Source organism: Rhinatrema bivittatum, chromosome 2, assembly GCF_901001135.1.
Source record: "Rhinatrema bivittatum chromosome 2, aRhiBiv1.1, whole genome shotgun sequence".
In the NCBI taxonomy this organism is placed as follows: Eukaryota; Metazoa; Chordata; class Amphibia; order Gymnophiona; family Rhinatrematidae; genus Rhinatrema; species Rhinatrema bivittatum.
The window spans coordinates 190408952-190427368 of NC_042616.1; the positions used below are offsets into that span (position 1 = coordinate 190408952).

At 42.1% G+C, this 18417-nt stretch overlaps 1 long non-coding RNA gene across 1 annotated transcript in view; it reads right to left on the bottom strand.

The window, feature by feature from the left end:
- LOC115086073 overlaps positions 1 to 18417 on the bottom strand; it is a 203729-nt gene that overhangs the window by 128215 nt on the left and 57097 nt on the right. The window contains exon 2 of the long non-coding RNA XR_003855057.1: positions 12531 to 12583. This is a non-coding gene — a long non-coding RNA (uncharacterized LOC115086073). The remainder of the gene's footprint in view (positions 1 to 12530; positions 12584 to 18417) is intronic.

Consider the following 18417-nt stretch of genomic DNA (forward strand, 5'->3'; position numbering starts at 1 on the left):
AGACTCAAAATCGCCGTTTTGAGTATTGGGATCGGACGGACGGCGTGAAAGGAGGTCGCTCCCGGACCCCTGCTGGACTTTTGGCAAGTCTTGTGGGGGTCAGGAGGCCCCCCCAAGCTGGCCAAAAGTCCCTGTGGGTCCAACGGGGGTCCTGGAGCGACCTGCCGTCCGACGCCAGGACTCAAAATGGCGCCGATAGCCTTTGCCCATACTATGTCACAGGAGCTGCCGGTGCCATTGGTCAGCCCCTGTCACATGGTAGGAGCACAAGATGGTGCCGATGGCCATGTGACAGGGGCTGACCAATGGTACCGGTAGCCCCTGTGACAAAGGCTATCAGCGTTATGATGAAACTAGCACCGAGGGTCTGAGTGAGTTCCCGGACCCCACCGCTGGACCACCAGGGAGTTTTGGTAAGTCTTGGGGGGTCAGGAGGGTGGGGGGCTGTAGTTAATTTAGTAGTAACGTATTTACAGATCGACAACTTATTGAATTCTCCATACTTCCGCATGAAACGGAATTGACCCCCCACGAATACGGATCACGTACACAACGAAAACTTTTTGCCTGCACATCCCTACAATCTGCCGAAAGCAAGCTATTCTGAAGATGCATTTTCTCTTAGAGTGTCCAGATTCTCTGACAGTATCATTTCATCTTCCACTGTATTTATCATTACCCCACATTTTTGTAGCATCAGTAAAGATTGAAAAGCTATTATTTACATTTATCCACAAAGTCCCTGTGCTAGCTTCCCACTTCCACATTACTCTACCTTACCTAAAAAAAATAAAGGAACAGTGCAGCTGGGAAATCACAGAAAGCGGCATTTTACAAATTATTTTCTTTAATTTTTAAGTTAACACTTCAGTGATATCAGGATCAGTAATCTGTTTCAACAGGAATCTTCTAGAAAATTAAGCTAGTATGGTTTATTTATTTATTTATTTATTTATTTATTTAAGGATTTTTATATACCGCAGTACGTAAAGATATACATCACCTCGGTTTACATTTAACAGTAACTTAGCAACAGGCTTTAGAAGCATTATAGAAATAATCAGTAGTAATAGGTGACTTGTACAGAAACCACTGATTACTGCCAGCATGTGTAACCCTTTGTCAGGGGATTTTCTGTTTCCCCAAGGGCCATAAAAGTATTTATTAGTCCAGGCTGATCTTGCCATCCTTCCCCTTCTTTCTGCACCTCCCAGGGAGTGAGCTCTTTCTGTGGGGGAAGAGGAAATCCTCTGTGGCCCTGGTGATGGAGAGTATCTCCTGATGTGAGTGTGCATCATAGCTGCAGTATTCTCCTCAGGGACAAACAGGCTGGACTCAGACTGGGTGTTCAAATAAAGTTTAATGATTATTTCCAAAACGTCAATCACTGTCCACAAATGAAACTGTACATCTGAACTATTCATACTGTCTCCTTGTTGGCGTGCTTGGGTCCATCTCTCTAGCTACTGGGAGGGAGCTTGCCACTGTCTCCTCGTCTTTGCAAATAGCCCAGTAAATTGGGGAATCCTAGGGGGAAGAACCACCCCATGAAAAGATCCAGAGTCCAAAGTTCAGGCTGATGCCCACAGCCTGTGACCTGATCTCTTTGGGGGTGGAGATCTCATTGGGAGTCTCCAAGTCTTGATGTTACAATCCCGGTTTCTCCTTCCTCTCCGAGTGGCTTCTCTGGGAGAGAAGCCAGATGTTCCAGTCTTGACAAAAGCTCTCTACCTCCTTTCTCTAAGTTGTGAAGAGGGGTGGGAAAACCTCCACACTAACTAAAAAGGGGGAAAACTCCAAATGTCTCTATCCAAAATATCTCACGCTGGGTATTGCTGCCACTGGTCTTGCATCCTCTAGGGAATGAAAGGGTCGCCCACAGGTCTACAGCCCCTGCTTTCAGGATTGGGAAGGCTGCCCCTCTCCAAAGCACAAGGTGTTCCCCAGATCAAGAAAAACTAATCCAAAAGCTGACCAAAATCCACAAAAAACTCTCTCTCTTCAAAAGGGAGGCAAGACCCTCTCAGACTCAGAATGTACTGAAGAAGAATCTTCTTTAAATGCAAGAAAAGACCAAGCTGGGTTAGTGGGCCCAACTCAGTAGGGAAAAAGTGAAATAGCTCCTCACTCCTCAAAACCTAACTCAAAATGACCACACTTCCTCTACTTCTAGCTCTGCCTTATGCCCCTAGGATAATCTATCACAGTCAGCTCAGTGGAGAGACCAAAAGAGAATGGAAAATCCCATTGCCGTTACTAGTCCTGATGGTAAAGAACCTAGGGCCATCCAGTGGCAAACCAAAGGGTGGGTCACATATAGATATCTTAAAAAAAAGGATAAAGCAAAAGCAGATATGTGATGAAAAGTCACAATTTAGGTTCACAGTCAAAAAATACTCCCTTTTAATTGGAAATTTCCCTTCAGGTAATATTTATAGAATTTAAGATTACATTAATAAAAAGCTATGAAACTGGGAAATAAATGGAAAACTCAACTATATAATAAGGGATAGTCCCTTATTGCTTGATTTCAAAAGTATCACAATCAGGCTCACAATCTGACAAATTTTGGTGGGGGCAAAATTCCCAGAAAAAAAAGGAGGATTTTGCGCTCATAACCTTAAATTACAATATTTAGGCCTATCACTAAAAATTCTATAAATTAACCCATTCTGCACTTTATTTTACCTTTAATGCAAAAAAGGCATGAATTAAGGGAGAACAAAACTAGACAAAATAATTACTGATTGGTATAGTTCCTCACCACCAAACCAATGAGAACCACTGCAGCTAATTATCCCAACTCTAGGGCTATTATCTTGATGAATAGCTATAATATCTTACAGTGAATTTTCTTTTTCTCTGTTGAGAATGAATGTGATCAATCATACAGCTCAAATTCTGCAGGTCATTTTACAATATTCATTTGATTACTTCCCTACTGATCATGCGTCTAACCTTTTTATTGCTATAAAACATGTATATTAAGAGAAAGGCAATTGATACCAGGTATGCAATGTTTATAAACTATATATTACCTCACAAAAGACCATGAAATATAAAATATATGAAGTGTGTGAAACAGCTATCAAGCTTACTGTCCAAGGAAAGAAGGCCAACTGCACTCTCTTTCAGAGTCATTGACAGAGGACTGTATCTGCTGTATCATCTAAAGAAAATTAAAGAATACAGGAAATAGAAATTGCTGAAGACACCACCCAAGCAGTCTGCTCCTCTTTATTTGGCTGCTGGCTTCTTCTTCTGCTAAGGTCTGATCTTTCTACTAATCGCCAAAATTCAAACTCAAACATCACAAAACTGACATGGTAACCAGGGCATGTTGGGACCTGGAAGAAAGTTGCATTTTAAATTGCAAACTTTGCCCTTAAATAATTCAGAGCAAACATTTTCTAAGATTTGAGAAGCAATTTCAGCAGGTTTTTTTAGGCAAAGCAATCTCTTAGGGATAACAAAGCATTTGAGGGTGCTTCCCCGTTAAATGCACTCATGTTCACAATATTCAAATAGGGTAATGTGTAAAGGGATCTACTTGGGTAACTATATTTGCATTGCTGAAAATTGTCCTCCCTGAGCAGTTAAATATAACCACTTAGTTTCACTAGAAAGCTATATTTAGGCACTCTGGGTCTGGTGAGAAAACTATCCAAAAAGTTCTTGAAGGAGAAGTCCTTTACCTGCTATTAATCAAGTTAACTTAGAAAATAGCCACTGCTATTACTAGCATCAGTAGCGTGGGATAGACTTAGTTTTTGGGTACTTGCCAGTTACTTGTAGCCTGGATTGGCCACTGTTGGAAACAGGATGCTGGGCTTGATGGACCCTTGGTCTGATCCAGTATGGCATGTTCTTATGTTCTTATCAGGCCAATATTCAAAGAAACCAAAAATAGGTAACTAATCCAGTTAAATTTAGCCAGATAAGTTATCCTAGACATTCAGCAGAATAATATCTCCCAGAATACCCTCATCAAAGTTATTAAGCTGCCTTTAGTTGGATAACTTTGAACCTTAACTTTAGCCTTAACTGGCTATATTCAGAAGAATATAGGAGGTTCAATAGGAATGGCCTGTTAAAAAAAAAAAAAAAGATGGCCCATGGGTCTAGCAGCCTGAATCCATGGATAAAAGTGACCTGCTTGGCCATGCCCATGCCTCACCTCTCAAATCCTTTCACGTATGAATTAAAAATAAAAGTAGCAGTGGTTGGTGCCATCTTCCCTCCTTCTCCACCCCCTCTCCAGTTAAGACACCTTTCAAAAGAAAGCCCCCATCCTCTTCCTCCCTCCCCACCTGCCTGATACCTGGAAGAACTCTACTTCAGTGCTGAGTTTGCAGTATACTAGGATCCTGGCACTGAGGAGGGGTTCTGCCAGGTACCAGGGAGTGGAAGGTTTAGGATCAAGGCTTTTCCATTGTCACTTGAAAGGGTTTGTACAACAAGTTCTATTGGCCAGTCTATCCATTGGGCTTCTTTGCCTTTAAAGAAAGTTCTTTTGGTGCAGATTTTCCTTGCACAGTGATTGAGGTCACAATTCCAGTGGATTGTCTCCCTAATGGAGAAGTGATAAGGCTACAGCTTGAAGAAAGATGTGTGTCCATTCTCTAGCATACTGGTGGCATAGTGTAGATAATGTCAAGTTTGGACAGTTTGTCAAAGCAGATGTTGCCCACTATCACACATCCCAGGCTGAGGCAGTAGATGTAGGGGGTGTTGTGTTGACCATTGATACTTGGTGACCCTACCAACACTCCCTCTTATCTTCCCACAGCCACTAATAAACATTCGAACCTGGGCAATCCACCATAGGAATGGTGCTCCTCTAGCCTCACCTCGCCCCTGATATCAATGTTAACAAATGGCCCTGAAGGGCTGTGGAATAACAGCAGCAACAGTTGAGAATAAAGATCCAACACTACCAGTGGCACTCTACCCCCCTCTCGCAGTAGCCACTGATGAACATTCAGACCCAGGTAATCCACTGGGAGAATGGGGCTCTACTAATCATGCCCCACCCCCGGCAGGGCCGCATAAAAGGCACAACCTCTCACCAGAAGGCCCACCACTAAAAGACTGAACTAAAGTGCATTCCCTTTCATGTGCCCCTTCATGTGCAACTTTAAACACACATACATTGTTCTCCCTCAGGTAAAACATTTCAATACCCTATTTTATGTTTTAACATCATCAGCCATAGAATTAACCAGTTAAATACACTACCATTTTATAAAAGAGAAATCATGTAAATGCTCTGACTGTACCATCAATCTCACCCAATGAGAAACATTTTAAATATTCTAGTGTACTACTAAGCTTACCCAATGAGAAACCATTTAAATGTTCTGCCTGTATTATAAATCTTAACCAATGATTAAACTATATAAATGTTATGACTGAACTATCAATGTTATGACTCACCCAATTAGAAACCATATACATGTTCTAAATATAGTATACCCTCAATCAAAAACAAACTAGTTAAATCAGGGCTTCCCAAACCTGTCCTGGGGACCCCACAGCCATTTGGATTTTCAGGATATCCACAATGAATATGCAAGAGATAATTTGCATATAATGAGTCTCCATGATATGCACATTTATCTCTTGTATATTCATTGTGGATATCCTGAAAATCCAACTGGCTGTAGAGTCCCCAGGACAGGTTTGGGAAGCTTTCAGTTAAATGCTCATTCTGTTCTAATTGTACCTTCTCTTTCAATTAAAGAGACCATCTAAATATTTCTGATTGTACTATATCTAATGCATAGAAATATCCATGAAGAATAAAGCCATGCCACATTACTGTACATGGTAAAAAATTTAAACAACCACATAAGCAAGGTATAGCACTAGATGATGAGGATCCTTAAGTTCAAAAGGATTGAATCAATGAGGTCATTGCCAAGCAATTCCATCTTTTATTGTAAATAGTATCAAGGTGAACAGGTTTTGGTCCCCTGATACAGACTGTGTTTCACCACATTTAAACAACATATCAGGAATCCTATCAACATTACTCACTGATGAGTTCTCAACACAAGCTCCTAGATATCCAATCATATAAGCTCACTCTCTAAGATGGGCTCTTCTGCAACCATTACAGCTTCCACTGCAACACCCATTGATGGTTTAAAATGTGCTAATGCCCTCAAAAGCTGAGATTCTAATGATATAGTAGAAAGAAAAGCATGGTCACCCTAGACTCAGAAAAGACAAAGTATAAGAACAAGAAGGAAAATCAACATTGTCATGGCTTCCACACATAGAACTAGAAAATGCCAAATCAATCAACAAGAAATTCCTAATAATCCATGACATTATAAATGAACTACATATAGGCATCTTAGGGATAACTGAGACATGGCTAGAAGAGGCAGGAGAAGTCCCATTGAATGACCTATATCCAGAGGTCTTCTCCATCCTACACCAGCCCACTTCAGGAAGACAGGGAAAGGGAGTAGAAATCTTATTCCAAAACACTATCTAGTTGTGAAAAATGTATCTCGCTCAGTTATTAGTCTCAGAATGCTTACTAGCTGAGCTAAGAGCTGAAAATCTAATAGGGCTCCTGGTGATCTACTGACCTCCTCAAAATAACATATCATCCATTCAAGTTACTAGATCTTATCAAATATCTGATGCTGAGATTCTCCACCCTAGTGAATATGGGTGACTCTAGCCTACACATAGAAAACCCATGTTGATTTCCATCACAACCATAACAATTCTAAGTTTCACTAAGGCTGTTAAATCCCCAATATATTAGACCTGATCTTTCACATGGAATAAAAAATCCAGAATATCATAAGGATGGTATCAAGATAACACCACTCTCATGGACTGACCATGCACGAATTAAACTACCTCTATGCAGCAACTTTGAACAGACGGACATGATAAGATACTTGAAAATGATTCAGAATAAGAAATTCAAGATATCAGAAAACCTGTTAAATGCCCTAGATTTCACCCAAATGGTTGAGAAGCTATCATCTGTAACAGATCAGGTAAATATATAGAATGAAAACCTAGCAAAATCCCTACACAAAAATATGTTCTATGTCCTCCACACAGATGCTCCCCTTAATACTTCAAATACCATCAAGTTCTAAAATGACAAGGATGCATACTAGGAAGGAAATGGTGCAAAACACTCCATGAGGAGGATAGAGTACAATATAAATTGCACATGACAGCCTACCATAGGGTCATAACTAAGGCCAAAATACTTCTTTCAGTGCACTGAACAAGCTCCAAACCCAACCAAGAAACCATTTGAAATAGTAAATAGTTTGCTACATCCCTGACCTCAACAGAATAACACCTTTGAATCTAAATTAAAATTAAATGACTTTGCCCCTTTTCGAGACAAAATTAAGGACCTCCATTGGTATGCTGAATACATTGTCATGGTTTTGCCTGCCATGCAGCCTCACTGTCACCTGATCCTTTCTGCTATGACATCTCCCCACCAACAGAGGCCTCCAGAGAGCTCTGTTCCTAGCTACCTGAAGCATCTCTTCACTGGCCACCTGACTCAGTTTGTGGTATAGTGTTCTCTCCACCAGGGGTCGTCAGCAAGCTTCAACTCTAGTCTTGCCAAGCTTCACCTTGCTATTCACACCACACCCAACTGCAGCCCCATTTAACCCTGCTTTGCCAGAACCTACAGGTCGCTTCATGGAGTCATCCTTGGCTCTCTGACCTGGCCGTTCTTACCTTGCTCCATGCCTTGTAGCCTCTGAGCCTTCTTATATCTTGCTTCTTTTCTTGCAGCCTATCTAAGCCTCAACTTGCCTTATGGCCTCCTGGCCTTCTGTCTTCTTGTACCTTGCTCTGTGGCCTACTCAGGCCTTCCCTTGCCTTGTGGCCTCCAGGTCTGCTCCTACCTTGCATTTTGCTCTATGTCCTGCTCAGGCCTTACCTCGCCTTGTAGCTTCTGGGCCTGCTCTTACCTTAGACCTTGCTCTGTGGCTTACTCAGGCCTCTCCTCACTTAGTGGCCTCCGAGCCTTATGTTTAGCAGCCTATGGACCATCGATATCACTGCCTTCTGTCCTCAGTATTCTTTGTTCTGTGTTGTCTTGTCTAGTCCTTCTCCGGTTCTGTCCTGGTCTGTCTAATCTAGCCCTGCCCTTGCTGGTCTTGTCTTGCCATGCCCAGTCCAGTTACTAGTATCCATTCCTAACCTTGCTATCACCTTACCTTAGTTCAATCTGTATCCAGTTCCAGTCTTTGCTCAGTATCCTGCCCAGGCCTGTGTCCATATCTAGTCCCTACTTAGTATCCTCTCCAACCCTGTGTCTGGATACAGTTCTAGTACCTGTTTATTCTTTTGTCCAGTCTTGTCCAGCCTGTTCTAATATCCAGTCCTCAGTTCCCTGCTTGTTCCATACCCAGACCTCTGTTTCCAGTTTGCCTCTGCCCACAATTCTGTCTGTTGAAGATACTATCATTTTAACAACAGTTATAAAATTCATTTGAAATATATAACATCGTGCATCTCCACAATGGTAATTTACATGATTTGATGCCCTTGTGATCTCTTATATATTGGGAAGACTAAGCGTCTTCTGAAAACCTGCATGATTGAGCATCGATCAAATATTAAACATGGCAGAATCAACGAACCTTTGGTATCACACTGTATTCAGTTTGGACATCGTTTTGATGATCTTATGTTTTGTGCTATTGACCATGTACCTGAACACTGGCGTGGAGGTGACCAGGAATTATTGCTACTGAGATCCGAACAACGATGGATTTATAGATTGAAAACTGTTACTCCTTATGGGCTCAATACTGAATTGGATTTACATGTATTTTTAGGATGACTTTCTTATCATGACAATTTGTTTTCAACTGCTTTACTACATCAGATGTGCCATTATCGATTATAACTGGAAGGATGCGGCTTCATTCATGTTTCGCATTCCAGTGACATCATGCAATAATTAGGTATTTAATGAGACGTAAGCATCGGCTTCGGTTCCTCGTTTCCAGTGAAGAGACGTTTGAGACGCTGAGACCATTTTGAGACAGTAGCCTCCAACATTTGAGATAAGTATTTTCCACCTCTATAATATTAAGACACTGAAAACATGTTTTGGTATTATTCTTAGGTTCAGACTCTCTATGCAATGATTTCACATGCCCCTGAGGAAGCAGATAGCGAAACATCGGCCGTGTTGTGGCTGTTCAAAAACTGATATCAAAGAGTTTACTGTTTATATTCTCTGAGGCTCAGGGACTTTTACAAAAAATGAACAAAAAGATAAAAAAGATAATGTTTTGATTAATAAAATTGAAAGAATATTTTGAAGGTGAATGATTAGAAGGACCGGTTGGTTTCTTTTGAAACACATAAAGTCAGGCTTGCTGACACCTTCATTTAGGCTTTGGTAAATATATTTTGTGGTTCCCATTAGTGGTTACAGTTTACTATTTTGGATAACTGGTTTTGACACTCCTTTTTCAAGTTAGATTTCAATTACTCCAATATTGACTGGGTAAATGTAACATCAAGCCATGCTAGAGACATAAAGTTTTTGGATGGAATAAACGACTGCTTCAAGGAGCAATTGGTTCAGGAACCAACAAGAGAGGGAGATATTTTAGATTTAATTTTCAGTGGATTGCAGGATTTGGTGAGGGAGGTAACGGTGGAGGGGCCACTTGGCAATAGTGATCGTAACATGATCAAATTTGAAATAATAACTGGAAGGGGGACAATAAATAAATCTGCAGCTCTAACACTAAATTTTCAAAGGGAAACTTTGATAAAATGAGGAAAATAGTTAGAAAAAAACTGAAAGGCGCAGCTGCAAAGGTTAAAAGTGTTCAACTGGCATGGACGTTGTTTAAAAATAAAATCTTAGCACAGTCCAGATGTATTCCATGCATTAAGAAAGGTGGAAGGAAGGCAAAATGATTACCAGCATGGTTAAAAGATGAGAGAGGCTATTTTAGTCAAAAAAAAAAAATCCTTCAAAAATTGGAATAAGGAACCATCTGAAGAAAATAGGAAAAAGCATAAGTATTGTCAACTTAAATATAAAACATTGATAAGATAGGCTAAGAAAGAATTTGAAATTAAGCTGGCCCTAGAAGCAAAAACTCATAATAAAATCTTTTTTAAATATATCCGAAGCAAGAAACATGTGAGGGAGTCGGTTGGACTGTCAGATGACTGAGGGGTTAAAAGGGCTCTTAGAGAAGATAAGGCCATTGCAGAAAGACTAAATTAATTCTTTGCTTCTGTATATACTAATGAGGATGTTGGGGAGATACTGGTTCCGGAGATGGTTTTCAAGGGTGATGAGTCAGATGAACTGAACCAAATCACTATGAACCTGGAAGATGTAGTAGGCCAGATTGACAAACTAAAGAGTAGCAAATCACCTGAACCAGATAGTATGCATCCAAGGGTTCTGAAAAACTCTAAAATGAAATTTCAGATCTATTAGTTAAAATTCAAAATCTATCATTAAAATCATTCATTGTACCTGAAGACTAGAGGGTGGCCAATATAACCCTAATATTTAAAAACAGTTCCAGGGGTGTTCTGGGAAACTATAGACCAGTGAGCCTGACTTCAGTGCTGGAAAAATAGTGGAAACTATTCTCAAGATCAAAATCGTAGAGCATATAGAAAGTCTTGGTTTAATGGAACACAGTCAACATGGATTTACCTAAGGGAAGTCTTGCCTCACAAATCTGCTTCATTTTTTTTGCATGTGTATAAAGGTGAACCTGTAGATGTAATGTATTTGGATTTTCAGAAGGCATTTGACAAACTCCCTCATGAGAGACTTCTAATAAAACTAAAAAGTCATGGGATAGGAGACGATGTCCTTTCATGGATTACAAACTGGTTAAAAGACCGTAAATAGAGAATAGGATTAAATGATCAATTATCTCAGTGGAAAAGGGTAAACAGTGGAGTGCCTCAGGGATCTGGACTGGACCGGTGCTTTTCAATACATTTATAAAAGATCTGGAAAGCGAGGTTATCAAATTTGCATATGATATAAAATTATTCAGAGTAGTTAAATCACAAGCGGATTGTAATAAATTGCAGGAGGACCTTGCAAGACTGGAAGATTGGGCATCCAAATGGCAGATGAAATTTAATGTGGACAAGTGCAACCCATACCGTAGTTGCACGATGTTAGATTCCATATTAGGAGTTACCACCCAGGAAAAAGATCTAGGCCTCATAGTGGATAATACACTGAAATCATCAGCCCAGAGTGCTATGGCTGTCAAAAAAGCAGAGTGTTAGGAATTATTAGGACGGGAATGTTGAATAAAATGGAAAATGTCATAATATCTCTGTATCGCTCCATGGTGAGACCACACCTTGAGTACTGTGTATAGTTCTAGTCACAGTATCTCAAAAAAGATATAGTTGCACTGGAGAAGGTACAGAGAAGAGCAACCAAAATGATAAAGGGGATGGGACTGCTCCCCTATGAGGAAAGGATAAAGAGGTTAGAGCTGTTCAGTTTGCAGCTACGCGTATGTTATAAAATCCGGGGTTGGCGTGCACAAGGGAGTGTACACTAGTGTACCTTGCGCGCGTCGAGCCCTAGGGGTACCCGATGGCTTTCCCCATTCCCTCCGAGGCCACTCCAAAATCGGAGCGGACTCGGAGGGAACTTTCCTTTGCCCCCCCCCCCCCCCACACACACCTTCCTCTCGCTTCCCCTATCTAACCCTCCCCCCAGCCCTACCTAAATCCCCCCACCTTTATTTTGTAAGTAACGTGCGCGCGCTGGCCGGCTGCCGGCACGCAATCCCCCGGCACGGCCGCAGTGCTGGAGTCCTCAGTCCTCAAGGGGGCTCGGCGCGTGTAACCCTTTTAAAATCTGCCCCTAAGCAATCAGGTACTCAAAATTTGTACTGAAACAGCCCTTACTGCACTGATTTCAGAAATCAGCTTAAATTTGGACAAATGACTTGATGTCTGCATTGTTTTTCTCAACATAAGTGCTGCCTTCAACACAATAAACCAGCCTTGAACATGCTGGTATAACTTATTATTTTGCTGAGATGTTATGAATTTAATTTTAGGAATTATTGTTGATTTACTTCAAGTTCAATGCATATAAACACTTTCTCCTTTTGTTAAGCTGCTATTGATACCTGATTATATGCTGCCATTCAAATATATTGTACCCTGCCTTAGGTGACTTTCTTATTCAAAAGATGGATAATAAATCCAAATTATAAATTAATTAATTATTATATATCTCTATTCAATATTTCTAAAAATTCTCATTAAAAAAACATGAAGTTCTATAAATACAAAAGAAAAGATCGTACATAAACAGCAAAGTGGGGGAAGGCATGAGTAAGAAATTGATATTCAGCACAGGAGATTCAATTTACTTCACACAAATAAGACTACAAAAGAGCTCTGAATGTAATACATATTGTCAGATTTCTAATTTATACATTGAAACCATATATATGGGTATAAGTACAGTATTAGAAAAAAATATGACTTACCATGCAGACAATAATTTGTCAAGTAAACTGCCATTCTCAGTCCACTCAGATCACTGTAATTTAACATAAAATTAAAATTCAGGTTAAAATCTGAATACTTAAGCAAGAATCGATTTCAGATCAAAAAACACCCACTGAGCAGAAACTGTGGGTAAAGTAACTTTCAACAGTCTCTGACATTTTACAATCAATGTACAGCAAACAGTGGTTAGCGATACAAGCTATATGCTTATGGCAGTTTCAAACATCTGTTTATGCCCCTATCACAAAAGAAGTATGTCAAACAATAGGCTCTAGTGCAGTCTGCAGGAAAGGACCACAAATCCCATCTAATCTGCTCAGTTTTATTTCTAATTAATGCAATGCTCTATACACCAGTTGACCTCTGGCTGTCCTTTAACTTCTCTGTAACTAAGGATCTTTTGTACCTATATCATGTTTTCTTGAATTCTGTTACTATTTTGTCTCTATATAAATAGCAAAAGGGCAGTAATGCTCAAGAATTCTGTTGAGTGGTATGAAGGTCGTTTATGAAAAATATGAAAAATAAGAGTGTTTCATGGCATCGGGATTCCTGTAAAGAATTGTATAAGCTTTAATAAGCACAACTTTCTTTGACTATTTTGTTTCTATCATGTCCCCTGGGAAGTCATGCTATATATCTAATAATTAAAAAGAAGTATCTTTTCTCTTTTCTACCACAAACAAATTGAGTCTAAGGAGGTAGACTCGAGAGCAACATCAGAAAAGATTTCTTCACAAAAAGGATAGTAGATATATAGATTGTAAATTAATTTATAAAATGGCAAGAACAAACTGCACTCAAATATGGAACTATTGATATAGTTTAAACCAGAAAAAAACACCAAATGTCATCATCTGCCAATGTTCCTCAAGTCCAATTTTAAATTTTGTGAATGCAAATAAAATATTTTTTATAGACATATTCAGAAGAGAGTCCAGGGTTATCCATTCCTGGCTTAATACAGTTTGTAAACTCAAAGAGTATTTTTTATTTGTGTGACTGAATCAATTTTACCTTAATCTTAAATTTGCCTATAATATGGATTCACGTTTTTTTTAATATTAAGATTATCGGGATTGATGAACATTTTGAATTTTGCATCCATCGCAAGCTGACAGATTGAAATACATTGTTGCATTTTTCTATTTGTTATCCTCATCATTTGCAGATCAGTTTGCCACTCAGTCATATTTTCTGGCTAAGGTGAATATATTGTACCGCACAGGAGTTTACAACACGGGCAGTACATATGGTCTCTCACTTTATTAGCCAGGGTTATCCGATTAGGTGTGTTAAGAAAGTTTAAAATGGGCTTTATTCATGAATTGTGACTTTTTTTATTTTTAACAAAAAATCATCTGTGGAAGATCATCCTTTCTGTGTTTTACCATTTTGAGCACAGGCTCATATGATTTGTTGATTGATCTTACAGTGCTGGCCCATATAAACAGTTCAATCTGCAAAAACCCTCCTGGATTTTTGCATTTAAATAGGATCTGCTAGTACATTCTTTCACTCCCCCAGATGAGGGTTTTCAGCAGTGCTTTTACATCATGCTCACGATGTTCAGTGAACATAGCGGGGCACAATTTTTAAATTGACTGGTCAGCCTTCTATTCACCTTAAATTTAATAGTCATTGCAACATGACACACAAGGTTGTAACCAGAGTTGCATTAAAAATGAGTGCTTTCAAGCTCCTATGGAAAATCACTGCATTGAGAAGAAACAGTCAATGCATTTGAGTTCAAGCATTCATAACAAATGAATAAGAACATAATACCAATAAAAGGAGTATTTTATGACTATATCAATACCCATTCTACTTTTGACCATCGTTTAGAAAGATTTATGAATGTCTACGTGCTCTTTCTATATGTAAAAAAAGCCTTGCAATAAAGGAAAGGCAGTGCAGTCTCGTACTGCATTGCTGATTATAACATGGGGAAAAGCGCGTGTTAGCGAGAGACAGGAGCTAGTGGGGTGGGGGTGAGTTGGAGGAGCAGGGGGGTAGGGGAGGGGACCAGAGTAGGAGAGTGGCAGGGACGGTTAGCGATTTGAATCCCTTGATTATGATTGGCTGCGAGGAGTATAGGGGAGGGCATTCTCCTCGGACGGGCTGCATTGGGGCGGATTAGTAGCGTGAGAGATGCTTGCCTCAATGTGCTCCGAGATTAGGGCCTAGAGATTTTGGGCCTGCGGTTCGTTCTTTGTTTTTTTCTTCCAGTTTCGCGGTTATCTTACTCGTATTGGACTGTCCAGTTTTTTCCCACAGTGCTGTCCGGGCGATGGGTGTCCTTTGTCGAGGAGGCTGCAGTTCAGGCCGTGTGTATTCTGTTTGGAGAGCATGCTGCGGAAGGGACGTGAGAGGGGCGGTCGTTCGGGCACGGGCGTGCCTGCATCCGGAGGTGACGGTGGCAGGAGAGGAGCGGTCAGAAGGACAGCGAAGATGCTGATGAGAGCAGCTCCAGAGGTGCAGGCAGGTGTTGGCAGTGCGCTGCCTCCGGTTGCCAGCTCTGGCGAGAGTGGGCCGGAGGTTGCCCCGGAGTCATCACAGCTTTTGCGCCGTTCTGTGGGCGAAGTAGAAGCAGGGGGTCCACTTGATTTATCAATCAATGCATCAGGGACGGAGTTTGCTGCCCTGGGCAGCCCATCTGCAGGTGCTGCTGGGATTGTGGTGGTGCTTGTGGAGGGAGCAGGGTAAGGGGGTGCGGAAGCCGGAAGTCGGCGAAGCGAGGGGTTTAGCAGTCTTGTGCAGGGCTCAGGCAACATTCAGGGGAGGGAAAGGAAAAAGGCCGGAGAGGGAACAAGGAGTTGTAGCGGGAGGGAGGCAGGTGGCCACTGCGGGTCACAGAGCGGGTCATTTTCGGGAATTGGGAAGGCAGAGCAGATCCCTAGGGTTCCAAGGGAGGGTAGAAGGTTCGCAGCAGTGCAGAGGCAGAGATGGGGGAGGCAGCGGGATGGTAGAGGACAGTTTCATAAGAAGAATGGGGCGAGCTCAAAGCGAGGTCGGAGGGTGCAGCGGCTCTGGGAGCAGGAGGGCCTTGGGAGATGTCCCAGACAGAGTGTGAGTTATTCAAAGGCAGTTTCGAGGGTGCTGGTTTTGGTGGGTGGCCTTCTTGGCAGTAGGATTCCATTTGAAGGATGCAAGGGAGGGGGGAGGGTTGGCAATGCCAAGTCTACTGTCTGTTTAGCAGTGGTCGCACGTCAAAAATTGCATGCAGAGTTGCAGATGAGAAGGATGGCGGGGCTATTTGAGGAGCCACCGTTTCAGTGCATGCAACTTTCTCCTTTGGCAGTTATTCCTAAGAAAATGCCGGGCAAATACAGATTGATTTTAAATTTGTCTTTTCCTAAAGGAGATTCAGTGAACGATGGTATCCCAAAAAAGTTCTGTTCTGTGTGTTATGCTTCCTTTGATGAGGCACTGAAGCTAGGGCGAGAAGCTGGGCCTGGCGCATGGATGGCGAAAACGGACATTGAATCGGCTTTTCGGTTGTTGCCCATCCATCCAGGCAGCGTTACATTGTTCGGGTTCTATTTTGAGGGCAGTTACTTTGTGGATCATTGCCTATCTATGGGTTGTGCAGTATCTTGTGCATATTTCGAAGCCTTCAGTAGTTTCCTGCAGTGGGTGACTGAGCAGCATACAGGGTGTCATCAGTTGTTGCATTATCTTGATGATTTTTTATTTGTGGGAGGGGTTGAGTCTGATCTCTGTGGAAGGCAGTTGGTGGGTTTCTTGGAGGTGGCGGGCAGTTTTGGGGTCCCGATTGCCACCGATAAGATGGAAGGACCTGTGCAGCGGTTAACATTTTTAGGTATTGAGTTAAATTCCGTGGACATGGTGTCGAGGTTGCCGGAGGAGAAGGTTAGAATATTGTGAGAGTTAGTGAAGGAGGTTAAGATGGCTTGGAAAGTTACTTTGGTTCAGATGCAATCTTTGATTGGTTCGTTGAATTTTGTGTGTAGGGTGATTCCCATGGGCAGAGCTTTTATTCGAAGGTTGACATTGGCCACGGTTGGGATAAAAGCAAGGCACTATTACATTCGAGTCACACGCTGGATTAGGGATGAGTTGGGTACTTGGGAGACATTTTTACACTCCTTCAATGGAGTGTCGTTGATTCCGGAGGATGAGGTTTCTAACGGGGAGCTGGAGCTTTTTTCTGACGAGACGGGTGCTTCAGGTTTTGGTATGTATTTCCAGAGGCAATGGTGTGCTAGATGGTGGCCAGTGGATTTGGTTGAATGTGGTTTGACTAAGAATATTACTTTCTTGGAACTTTTCCCAATGGTAGTCACCATGGTGATTTGGGGTGAGCAGTTGGCTAATAAGAGAGTAGTGTTTTGGTGTGATAATTTGGGAGTGGTGCAAGTTATTAACAAGTTGTCCGCGCATTGCTTGCAGGTTTCTGCACTCCTGCATGCATTGTTAGCAGGGTGTTTATGTTGGAACGTTAGCATCAGAGCCAAGCATGTCCCGGGAGTTCAGAACACCATTGCTGATGCTCTTTCTCGTTTTCAGTTGAAGATTTTCCGGGAGTTGGCTCCTTTGGCGAAGGAGACGGCGGAGCAGTTTCCAGAGGAGTTGTGGGGCCTTGAAAGAATGAAGAAAGGACATTGATTCAGCAGTCAGTGGCACTGGCAACATGGGCAGGATACATTGCTGGTTGGAACACGGTGGCTCATTTTATGCGAGCTTTAGGCTGGACAGAGGGTCTAGTGGCGGAAGACCTAATAGTGCAGTTTGTGGTCTGGGCTAAGGGGAAAGGTTATTCAGTTTCCACTGTTTGGGTGCAGCTAGCAGGGTTTGCCTTTTTCCAGAAATTACAAGGCTGGGGGAATCCGATGTGTAGTTTCAGGATTAAGCGTTGCCTGGGGAGGGGGGTGGCAGAGGGAAATGGGGAGGGGAGGGCATGCTAGGAAGCCCATTAGATACGGTGATTTAATTGGTTTGATCAGATATTTGCCGACGGTGTGTTGGTCGGAGTATGAAGTGTTGCTCTTCAGGACGCATTTTCCTTGGCATTTTTCGGGGCCATGCAGATCAGCGAGTTGGTGGCTAAGTCCGCCAGGACGATGGGTGACCGTACAGGTGTGGGAGGAATCAGCGGTGTTGTTTTTACCATAATCTAAGATGGATCAAAAGGGTAAAGATCAGGTCATCACGCTTCTCCCGGCTTTCCCGAGCTCGGTTTGCCTAGTGCAAACGTTGCAGTTGTATAGCTTGCGTTGACCTGTGGCACCTGGGTCCTTGTTAGTGCATTCGAATGGGAGGCCTTTAACCAGATTTCAGTTTTCCAGAGTGCTTCAGATGGCAGTGTGTGCTGCAGGGAAGGATGCGAAGGATTATAGTTCGCATTCCTTTTGAATCGGTGCCGCTACGTCCATGGCTGAAGGGGGCATGTCAGGAGGGGGCATATAGGAAATAGGGAGGTGGACGTCCAAGGCTTTCCTGTCTTATGTGCGATCATAAACACAATTTTAAAGGAAGGAGTCAGGAGAGCGGACATTTCTGTGTGGTCCTGCGGAGAACGTGAGCGTTCATTGGTCCTGCAGCAATCGGGTCAGGAGGTTCTGCGGGGAAGACTTTCTCCCTAGCCCTCCACTTGCGAGCAGTATGAGGCATTAGTTAAGGTAATGAAAGTAGCAAATAGAAAAGAAGGATGCCGATGCTTTCTCTGTCTTCAAGCAGCAGCCATCTTGGATCATCATTATCAGCAGGACAGATATATTTGAATGTCATTTGGAAGCACCAGCTGCACCAAAGAAAAGAGCCAAAGAGACAGCAGTTTGGCTCCATCTTCCAGGCAGATGGCTCCATTTTTGAAGGACCAAGACACAGGTGGGATCGAGTAGG